Raw genomic sequence first — 11,606 nt, 5'->3', positions numbered from 1 at the left:
CTTCTCTTTGTCTTTTATAACATAAACATATTCAAATGGCTTGTGTTTTAACAGGATCCCTCTGGACTGATGAGCTAAGAACAGAATGTAAGTGACAAAAATGGAAAAGTGAAACATTAGGAGCTATTGAACGAATCAAGTGGAGAAATTTTGAATATAATTTCAAAAGTTTGGATATACGATGTTTTAGAAAGAGAGGAGTCAAGAGTAACTTGAGAGAGGGGCACCTGGGTGGCTCAGTCGGTTAAGCGTCTGACTTCGGCTCAGGTCATGATCTCCCGGTTCGTGGGTTCGAGGCCCGCGTCAGGCTCTGTGCTGACAGCTCAGAGCACGGAGACTGTTTCAGATTCTGTGTCTCCCCCTCTCTCTGCCCCTCCCCCACTCATGCTCTGTCTCTCTCTCTCTCTGTCAAAAATAAATAAACATTAAAAAAATTAAGAAAAAAAAGAGTAACTTGCTAGAGCGACTGGAGAACTAGAGTTGCTGTTACCTACGTTGGACAAGACAGTGCATGAATCAGGTTTGAGGTCAAAGACAGAAGTTGGCAATGAGGTCATCAGTGGTATTAGAAGCAAGAGATGAAATAGAATGCAGGTAAAGAACAAACGGGTTTAAAGGTTGAGCCCAATATTGAAAGTTTGGTGGCATAAAAAGGGACAAATAAAAGAGGCAGTGACTATGGACTGAACTGTGTCCCCCCTCAAATTTATATATTGAAGTCTAACCCCCAACATGACTCTATTCACGTAAGTAACCACGGTTCAATGAGATCGTAAGGGCGAGAACCTAATCCGATAGGATCGTTGGTACTATAAGAACAGGAAGATCTCTCTCTGCTTCCCTCTCTTTCTCTCTCCCTTTCTCTCCCTTCACATGCACACTAAAGAAAGGCCATGTGAGGAGGACACAGCAAGAAGGTGCCACCTGCAAGCCAGGAAGGGAACTCTTACCAGCACCCGACCATACTGGCACCTTGATCTTGAACTTTCAGCCTCCAAAACTATGGAAAAATAAATTTCTGCTCTTTTAAGCCACCCAGCCTATGCTATTTTTGGTATGCCCAAGGCAGCTGCCAGAGCTGACTGAGACAGGAGGACCCTAAGAAAGTGTAGTGTCTTGGGAGCAATGGATCAAAGCCTTTCAAAAAGGGGTAAACACCAAATTTAAGGTAATGGTTCCTTGTAGAACAAAGTCTTGAGATTGAGCAGGGAGCAGGGGTGTTAGTTCTTATTCTTCAGATTCCTCATTTCTCAAGTTAGGTGGTAGGTATATAGCTCTGATTCATAGTATTTATTTTTTTATTTTTTATTTTTTAACATTTATTTCTGAGAGACAGAGAGACAGAGTGCTAGTGGGGGAGGACCAGAGAGAGAGAAGGAGACACAGAATCCCAAGCAGGCTTCAGGCTCTGAGCTGTCAGCACAGAGCCTGATGCAGGGCTCGAACCCACAAAGTGTGAGATCATGACCTGACCCGAAGTCAGACACTCAACCGACTGAGCCACCCAGGTGCCCCATATAGTATTTTCAATATATTTTTGTTTATCTGAGATCTTTCATAAAATTTGAAAAATGAACTTACAGAGCTCAGAAGAGAATGCAAGAGGAAACTTTTAAAAAAGGACACTAGGTTGAAAGCTGAGATAGAATCAATACATCAGTTCAAAAGAATGACTGAAAACCGGGACACAAGAGAGAGGTTAGAAGAGAAGAGAAACCACGGAATACAAATTGGTCAGGAACAATTTCAAATACGCAAATGAACACAACGTATGTTAATGGGTTTCGTATGTAAAATGCAGAGACTGTCAGACTGAGTTTAAAAAAATTAAGAAAGGTAATGTCAGAGAAACACTCTTTACAGAAAGTTAATCTTGAAAAAAATAAAAAGAACCAGAAAGGATGAGTGGTATATGAGGTAAAGTGTAACAAAAATAAAACGAGTGCCAATATTAGTAGGATGATTCAAGACAAAAAGAATAAAATATAAAAAATAAAAAAGTGAGATACCATTTAATAAGAGGCAATTTATCAAAAAGATGATAGTAATCAACCTTTATTCCCTCAAAATAAGATAAATATTTACAGAGAAAAACTATTAGCAACACAAGGAATTTTTAAAAATCCACGGAGTGGAGAGAAAGACTCAGAAACTGACAATTGGAATATAAAAAAAGAAATCCAAAGGGATCGTAGCAACATCATTAACAAATTTAATTTTTATAGATTTATAACAAACTTTATGTAAAAAACTATTTTGTAAAAAATGCCAATGGATCACTTCATAATATTGGTCCTGTATTAGGCTATGTATAATTTCCATATACATAAAAAAGATACATAAATAATAGAGACCATATTACCTAAACTGAACTGTATATATAATATGAACAGTAACAAAAATCTGCCCAACTGGAGATTAAAATATGGTATATTGACTCAGTTTAAAGAGGAAATCAAACAGAAGTTGGAAACTAAGAATAAACAAACATGGAAACTTCATAGCCAAAACCTATAAAATATATTTTAAGCTATACTCAGAGAAAAATTTATTGCCATATATGTATTTTTAAGAAAACAATAATTTAGAAAATAAGTATCAAAAGAAAAACAAAAATAAACCGAGAGGAAGTAAATCTTGATTCAGCTAAAACGTGAATCAAAATTAATCAAATGAAATCAAACTCTCCCCAGCTGTCTTTCGTGACACCATGTTGGTAGCATGAAAACATCTGTGGTGAGTATAGTTGCATTACAGAAATTAAACAAATGCTACAAATTAGGAATCCCCCTTCAGTATTTCCCCCATGGCACCTCTGCCCCTGTGAAATAGGTAATTATTTATGAGCACACTGCCCTTTAAAAAACACAACTCTATTTGAGGCACCTGGGTGGCTCAGTCGGTTAAGCGTCCAACTTTGGTTCAGGCCATGATCTCATGGTTTGTGAGTTCAAGCCCCGTGTCAGGCACAGAACTGGCTTCAAATTCTCTGTCCCCTCCTCCACTCATGTTTTTTTCTCTCTCAAAAATATATAAACATTTTAAATAAATAAATAAATAACTCTACTCATATTAATGCATCCTATAGAACTTCTCAGCCATCCATTGAAAGTAACAGAATTCCCAAATCAAATCGACTTACATTGTAAGGACATTTATTATTTCACATAATAGGAGTTCGGAAGCAGGCATGAATTGATTGACTCTGTGGCTCACAATGGTGTCATTAATGACCCAAGTTCCTTCCATTGTTCTATTGTTTATAGAATTTACTTCATCTTAAGGCTGGTTTCCCTTTTGATTATGCGACGGACCGCCCACTGTGAGGAAGGCATAAACCTCCCCCCTTGACCACGGCATCTAAGTTTTTCCTTTCAGTATGCCTGGGCCAACTCAGGTCATGTGTGCACATCAGAACCAGGACAGGGCATGCTCAGTCTCAACAGGGCGCACTTGGATCTGGGGACTGGGTAACTGCTTGGATAGCCAGCGTTCTTCTGGGCTCAGATAAATCTCTTAAGTAAAAAAACAAAAGAGAATGAAAGAAAAAAAAGAAAATCTGCAAAACAATAAAAATGGTAAGTATTGCAGAAGCACATTTATATAGAAAAAACGTGTGTGTGTGTGTGTGTGTGTGTGTGTGTGTGTGTGTGTGTGTAGAAGGATGAAAGAGGATGAAGAGAAGGGAGCCAGAGTCCTGTCAAGGACATGAATCCACCCCGCAGAGGCTGTGTGCCTTTGGGCAAGTTATTTCACCTCTCTGGTCTTGATGTGTTGAACTGTAAAATAAGGATAATAGTATCTACCTCATGAGGATTGCTGTGAGGATTAGATGAGAGAATATGTATTAAAGTTTGTTGAATGGTAGTCAATAGTTGTGAAAGGCTATTTCCCTTTTCTTTCTATGTAATGATATATATAAATTTTAGTTGGAAGATTTAGAAGATATGATTTAAAAAATATCTTCTGTAAGATAAATGCAAGGAAGTGTTCCTATCACAAGAGAAAACAATGGTACGGACCTTTGTTATGGACCTGGTTTGTGCAGTGACCAGCTTGGGCTCCAGTATACATCATCTGTGGACTGAGGCTGCCTGGGGGTGAGGGGGAGGATGAGGTGCCTAGTGAGGAACATTCACTCTTAAAGGAAATGAAACATGCTTTTCTTGTACAAACAATAATGCAAAGGTATTTTGTTTTGAAATACGATCTTATGCTTCATAATGCAACAGAGTGAACATTTTTACCATCTCCTTTATTTATTGCCTTAAAAGAAATATTTCTTTTCTTTCTGAAGACAGCCTACTGCAATTTTATAAAAATTGTAATATATGTTTTTTTTAAAAATATCGTACGCAGCTTAAGTGCAATACTAAATAATCTGCCCCTCTCTACCACCTAACATTCAGCCCCCATTAATCCTGTTGGTGAACATTTTTAACTCTTACTTGCATTTAGGGGTATTCGGTGTGTGCGTATAATTTTATACCTTAGTTTCCGAATTTGCACATCATAAGCACCTATTTACATGTTCCTGTATGATTTTAAAAACCATAATATTGCAGTGCTGCGTTCCATGCTATACTAATCTGATGGAGTTATGAGACCCCCCCCCCCAACTCCCTCATCCCCCCCCCACCCCCCCGCGGTGTTTTAATCCCAGTCGGTGCTCCGGGCCTGGCCCTGGAAAGGAAAGACCGTAAATCCTGCTGAAATGTTTCCAAGATATCAGGAGACACCGCTACACCAGTGTGTGCTGATGGGTGTTTTGTTTTGTTTTGTTTCTCTTCCACAGTGAAATAAGAAATCAAGTCCAGGGCTCGGAAGAGAGCTGGTCCGTTAGGCGGCTCCACCGTGGGTCCCTCCTGGCTGCGCTCAGTGCCAAGTCCGTTTGTGCGCTCTCATTGAGCCCGAACAAGGACTGCGGTGCAGCTGCTAATGATGTCGTGTCAAAACTGAAGCGAGGACACCATAGTGATGGGAGCTGACTGCCAGAGAACCCTGCGGGGCGAAATCCCGCCTGAAAGCACAGGAAAGTGACACTAACAAGTTCGTGCCCAAATACCCATTGGGGAGAAGACAGACTGCGTTACGGATCAATATAAAAAAGAGAAAATGCAAATCAGTCGTCCTCCAGGGACTAAACAAATTATATTAAACCAACAAATAATTACCGGTCCTCTGTATTTGCAGCGCCCAGTGCTGGAAGCTGGAGAGGCAGCTGGGGAGCGGGCGAGGGGGGAACCCGATTGCAGACTGGGGTTCAAGGCTCAGTTCTAAGGGTTGATGCAAAATTTGGCAAAGCGGCATGCTTTTCTGTGAAGCTGCGACACATTTGTAAAGCACAGAAAATAATGTTAGCCTTAAGTGCAGTGTGGAGAACACTGATGAGAAAAATCCGATGTAAACTCTTGGGGGCGGAAGGAACAGGCAGAAACTCCCTTAGGAAAACAAGAGAAAGTTAATTAAGAGATTAAGAGATTAAAACATTTTGATAGAAGATCATTGGTGTTGGTAATTGTGATCCTCAAAAGGTATGACAGTTGAAATGCCTTGTAAATTGTAAGAGAAAAGCTAATTTCTGTTTGTGTAGTTTTTGTTAGGTTCATTTCATTATGTATTCCTGACAGGCTGTCTATGTGGAGTATGTACCATATCATAAATATTTAATTATCTGAAAATTAAACTAACCAGCATTCTCTATCTTATTCTAGATAAATAATTTACTACTACTAATTCTAATATAAAAGCTGCATCCTTTCATTCTACTGGTTATTTCTGATTATAAAAGAATTGCATACTCAGTAGAAAATTTGGGAAGCAGCTGAAACTGTAACAATACAGAGAAAAAGTATGTATAACTCCACACCTAGGAAACCAATTGCAAAAATTTTCCCTATGCATTTTTTAGAGCAATCGAATTCATACGAGAATACTTCAAAAAAAATTTTTTTTTGAGAATACTTCAAATTTTGATTTCGAGATTTAGTGTTATTTAAAAGCATTTACCCCTGGCAGAGAGAGATGGTTGATAAATGTAAGTTTAAAGTTGTATAATATCTGGGGCGCCTGGGTGGCTCTGTCAGTTGAGCATCCGACTCTGTTTCATCTCATGTCATGATCGCATGTTTTGTGAGTTTGAGCCCCACATCAGGCTCTAAGCTGACAGCAAGGAGCCTGCTTGGGTTTCTCTCTCCCTCTCTCTCTCTCGCTCTCTCTCTGCCCCTCCCCTGCTTGTGCTGTCTCTGTCTCTCTCAAAATAAGTTAATAAACTTAAAATTTTTTATAAAGTTGTATAGTATCTATTTTATCAATATGATTGAATTGTCTATGATCATATTATAGGAAAGTTTTAATGTTTACTTCATTAAAAAATAATTACTGTGTCCCTATGTATTGAAAAATGAAGCCACTCTTGTTAATACCACCGAAATTCTTTTCAGAAAGTTTCAAGTTCACTTTCACTAGCCGTATCTGAGTGGCTCAATAACCTCTACCTATATTCCTCATTTCTTCAATCTTCGTGCTTTAACATTTGAAATAATCTCATTTTTAATTGGATTTTTTTAAAATTTTTTTTCAACGTTTTTATTTATTTTTGGGACAGAGAGAGACAGAGCATGAACGGGGGAGGGGCAGAGAGAGAGGGAGACACAGAATCGGAAACAGGCTCCAGGCTCTGAGCCATCAGCCCAGAGCCCGACGCGGCACTCGAACTCCCGGACCGCGAGATCGTGACCTGGCTGAAGTCGGACGCTTAACCGACTGTGCCACCCAGGCGCCCCTGGATTTTTTTTTATAATTAGGAAGCTGATATCTTTCAAATGCTAGCCATTAACTGTTTATAATTTATTTTATGTTGTGTATGAGTAGCTCATGACTTTTTTTGAAAGGTGACTTTGTTTAAGTAAAATGGACAGGTGAGTAATGTGGACCAACTTATTCACTAACAGCAGCCAGGAAACCTCGCAAAATATCTGGTAGGTAGTAGTATCAGAGAGCTAATATTTCAGTGAACCACTGAGCCAGGAGCCAGGGGGGAAGTGAGGTAAGCGGGGATTTACGGGTCTTTATCTCAGGAATCTTTTGCTGGTTTCATGGGGGAACTGAGAGGTTGAACTGTCATTTGGGAAAGTCATGAGGACAGGGGATTTGACATCTATCGAGGGGAAGGGTGAATCTGGTAAATCTCCATCACTTTAACTGGGACCCTGAAAAGCTGCTCCCAAGCAGTGACTGAAAAGTCTGTAGTACTTACTAGGGACTGAAGTTCAGCTGAGAATCACCTTAATTATTGACACTGAATCAAAGTCATCAGATGCTTGTGCCTGCCCCTCCCCAGCCATCTTGTAAAACAATGTAAATTATCCTGACTCTGACCTTATTTCTACAAACAATTGCCCAAACACAATGTATTGGACACTTTTTTTTTTTTTAATTTGAGACAGAGATGGGGCCCCCCGGGTGGCTCAGCCGGTTAAGCGTCGGACTTCAGCTCAGGTCACGATCTAGCGGTCGGTGAGTTCGAGCCCTGCGTCGGGTTCTGGGCTGATGGCTCAGAGCCTGGAGCCTGCTTCCGATTCTGTGTCTCCCTCTCTTTCTGCCCCTCCCCGTTCATGCTCTGTCTCCCTCGGTCTCAAAAATAAATAAATGTTAAAAAAAAAAATAAATAAATAAAATTTGAGACAGAGAGAAAGAGAGAGGGAGAGGGAGAGAAAGAGAGAGATAGCAAGCTGGGAAGACGGACAGAGGAAGAGAGAGAATCTTAAGCAGGCTCCATGCTGAGAGCTTGATGCAGGGCTTAATCCCATGACCTTGGATCATAACCTGAGCTGAAATCAAGAGTCAGACGCTCAACCGACTGAGCCACCCAGGTATCCTGATTGGATATTTCTTTTATGTCGCTCAAATTTTTCCCAGGTTCACCTCTTACTTGAGCCACAGACAGAGCAGTCAGTCCCACGTGGGCTACCACACCAGCTTTGCACCACGAAATTCCTCTCACCTCCCACCTGGGCTTCTCCGCTTCTTCTCCACTGGCATGGGATGCCCAACCCAAGCCACTACTCACCACGCGCAATTCAGAATTGTAAGGAGTTAATACCTGTGAGAATCCCCTTTGGACGTGGGTGATGGAAATGGATACCGACCCCACTTTCTTCCCTCAGGAATGCATTTCATAAAGCTCCTTTGGAGATCTGATGGGCCTGCGTGCCAAAAGTCCGTATCTGGTGCCAACTTGACATAGCTTCTTCCTTGCACTGGCTTGCCCTCTTTCCTTGGTTCACTCCTCCTATCCCTCACTCCTATTTCCTGGGATCACTTTCCAAATAAAGCGCTAGCCTATGAAAGCTTTAGTCTCATGTTCTGCTTTGGAAAGAACCCAAACTAATACAAAAAGAACCTCAGAAAACACATCCTCAGGGTGGGATTGTACAGTGGGATCAGTTACTGGTCAGACAGAAATAAGGACACCATTTCTGGTAGTGAATGGAGCAGTGATTGCCCTGGCATGGAGTCGCATTACCATTAGTGCTGTCACGGAAGCAGAAAAGGTGGGGTTGAGGTATCACTGAAAAGGAAAGTAGTGGGTTATATGCTTGCTGTGGCCTTTAAATGGTATGGGGATAAAAGGTAATTAAAATCTGCCTTTTGTGAACTGCTTTGAAAGCCTTGAAAACAATAACATGACATGTTTGTACAGCTTATCAATTCTAAGCACTCTATGAAATTCAGAGGGTCACTTAAGGCAGTGTTTGTGCAGCCCCTCATCTCCTACAGGCACAAGGGCCCAGTATCTAACTGCTACATTTGCAGAGCTGCAAAGGAGAATAAATGAACACACAGACTTACCAGATCTCCTACAGCGAGGGCCCTGATAGGAAAATAATGGAATCTGACACCTGGAATGGAGATATGTACATGGATGCACTCAGAACATTGACCCCTGAACCCTCTGGGCCAACAGAAGCAGCATTCTCCCTCTTTCTAGAAGCACTGACTCCCTTTGCTTGCAGACAGACCCTGCAAAGACCTCACCTGAGAGGTGCCTCACTAGATGACATTTGTCCTATTTTGGATCCACTCCCAACACCCTCATTCCCGCTGATAATTACAACCAAATTTCAGCAAGGTCTAAGCAAGAAAATCCAATCTCTGCTCGAGGAAGAAATAACTTGTAAAGAAACAAACAAAAAAAAACCTGTCCTGAGTTACATAAACTGGCTAGAACAGGGACATTATCAATTCTAAGCACATGTTAGAGAATATCATCTAGCACATGTTAGAGTGGATTTGAGAGAGTCAAATGGGAACACAGACTCACTGGGGGAAAATTCACTTGCATGGCAGCAACTCAACCATGACTTGAATGTAACAACCTTCTAAGGACAACCAGAGTCATTCTGAATACCCCCCCCGGAATGGTTCCTGAAGCTTGGATATGGCAAGTGAGATGGAGCTTCCACACAGCTTCAGCATAGTATTGAAGAAGGGATCAAACATCTCAGGGAGGTGGAAATGATAAAATGTATCTATTATGTGAGACCAGAAGACATAGGATCTCACTAGGCTTCCCAGGGGTGCCCTGAGGATGTTCAGATCACTGAGGCAGTAAGGAATATACTGCCAGGGGAAGGCAAGAGCATCTTTAGCAACTCCTGTGATGATTGTTCTTTGGAATTTATGGTAAGTATATACTGCCATAGACAGAGGCTTATAGTATCGATGGGGATGATGGGACTGTGGAATGGTAGTGTCAGGAGGTGGCACTTGGCCATCAGAGACACAGTGGCTATCACCACACTAATGACAATAATTAGCAGAATGCTGCAGTGTAATTTAGGTCCCTTGAGGACAAGGATATGTTCTGAGGAGTGAGGTAGGTGGATAGCTTTCTAGGATGTTACTTTATTTTATCCAAACTAGAAAACACACCAAATACCCAACAAATATCAAATGGATGAATAACTGGTAGTATAATCATATAATGGAATTCTCTTCAGCACTGAAAGTGAACAACCCTGGGGCTCCTGGGTGGCACAGTCTGTTGAGCATCCGACTTCAGCTCTGGTCATGATCTTGCAGTTCATGGGTTCGAGCCCCACACTGGGCTCTGTGCTGACAGCTCGGAGCCTGGAGCTTGCTTTGGATTTTGTGTCTCCCTCTCTCTCTGCTTCTTCCCTGTTCACACCCTGTCTCTCTCTCTCTCTCTCTCTCAAAAATAAATAAATGTTAAAAAATTTTAAAAAAAAGAAAGAAAATGAACAACCCCAACTACATGCAATAACATGAAAGGGCAAACTTAATATTGATCAAAAGAAATTAAACACAAAGAATACATTTAAATTGTTCTATGTATATGAAGTTCAAAAAACAAGCAAATTTAAGTTATGACAAAATAAAATCACATGATCATCTCAATAAATGAAGAAGAAATATCATGTGATAAAATTCAATATTCCTTAGCAAACTAGGAATAAAATAGAACCTATAGCAATGAACATATTTATTGGTAAAATTATGGAAGTTTCTCCCTTTAAATTGGATGCCCATTACTAGAGGTCCTTAGCTAGGAAAATAAGGCACAATAAAGACATAAAATATACAGAGATTGGAAGAGAAGAAGTAAAATTGTCATTATTTGCAGACAACAGGCATATGGATGTAGAAAACCTAAAAACTATATAAACTATTAGAACTAATGAGTGAATGTAGCAAAATTGCTGGATAGAATTAAATATACAAAGCACAATTTTACTCCTATATACCATCAACAACCAAAAAATAAAGTTAAAGGTGAAGCTGACTCACAATGACATCAAGTGCCTAGGAATAAATCTAACGTAAAAGAAACAAGCCTTCTACACTGGCAACTTTGAAACAGCACTGAGAGAAATTAAAGAAGACATAAATAAGCAAAGCTATATATCTTCTTCTTGGATTAGAATACTGAATGTCATTATATTAAGATGCCAATTTCTTTTTGTAAATTGATAAAATCAGTATTTTTTGAAGACCAGCAGCTTTGGGTAAGGGGCAATAAGGAACCCACCCCTGAAATCACTGTTGCACTACATGCTAACTAATTTGGATGTAAATTTTAAAAAATAAAAAATAAAATTAAAAAAACCCCAGCAGCTTTGTGTATGCATATGTGTAAACTGAATGGCTGATTTAAAAATTGATGCAGAATTTTAGTCCCAAGATAAACTAGAAGAAGAATTTCAAAAGTTAAAGGACTTACACTCTAGATAGAAAGGCTTATAATTAAGCTAGAGTAATTAAGATTATGCCATTGGTACAAAGATAGATCGGGGTGCCTGGGTGGCTCAGGTGGTTGAGCATCTGACTCTTGGTTTCAGCTCAGGTCATGATCTCGCAGTCGTGAGATCGAGCCCTGTGAGTTCCAGCTCTGCGCTGAGCGTGGAGCCTGATTAAGATTCTCTTGCCCTCTCCCTCTGCCCCTACACCCCTCAAAGAAAAAAAAAAAGATCAACCAGGTGAACAGAATGTAAAGCACAGAAGCAAACACAATATATACACTCACCTGATTCATGACAAAGATACTATTGAAGAGCAGTTGGGAAAGGACAATTAATAAATGG

General features: G+C 40.2%; 1 long non-coding RNA gene across 1 annotated transcript; it reads left to right on the top strand.

Annotated features, from left to right (window-relative positions):
- Positions 1-3,388: 3,388 nt before the first annotated feature.
- On the top strand, positions 3,389-5,686 carry LOC123381228. Its single transcript, XR_006587993.1, has 2 exons — positions 3,389-3,578; positions 4,796-5,686. It is a non-coding gene; the product is annotated as an uncharacterized LOC123381228 (long non-coding RNA).
- The last annotated feature ends 5,920 nt before the right edge of the window (positions 5,687-11,606 follow it).

The sequence above is a fragment of the Felis catus genome, chromosome A2, assembly GCF_018350175.1.
Source record: "Felis catus isolate Fca126 chromosome A2, F.catus_Fca126_mat1.0, whole genome shotgun sequence".
Taxonomy (NCBI): Eukaryota; Metazoa; Chordata; class Mammalia; order Carnivora; family Felidae; genus Felis; species Felis catus.
The sequence above is the reverse complement of the archived record's forward strand: the minus strand, read 5'-3'. Positions and strand labels throughout refer to the sequence as shown.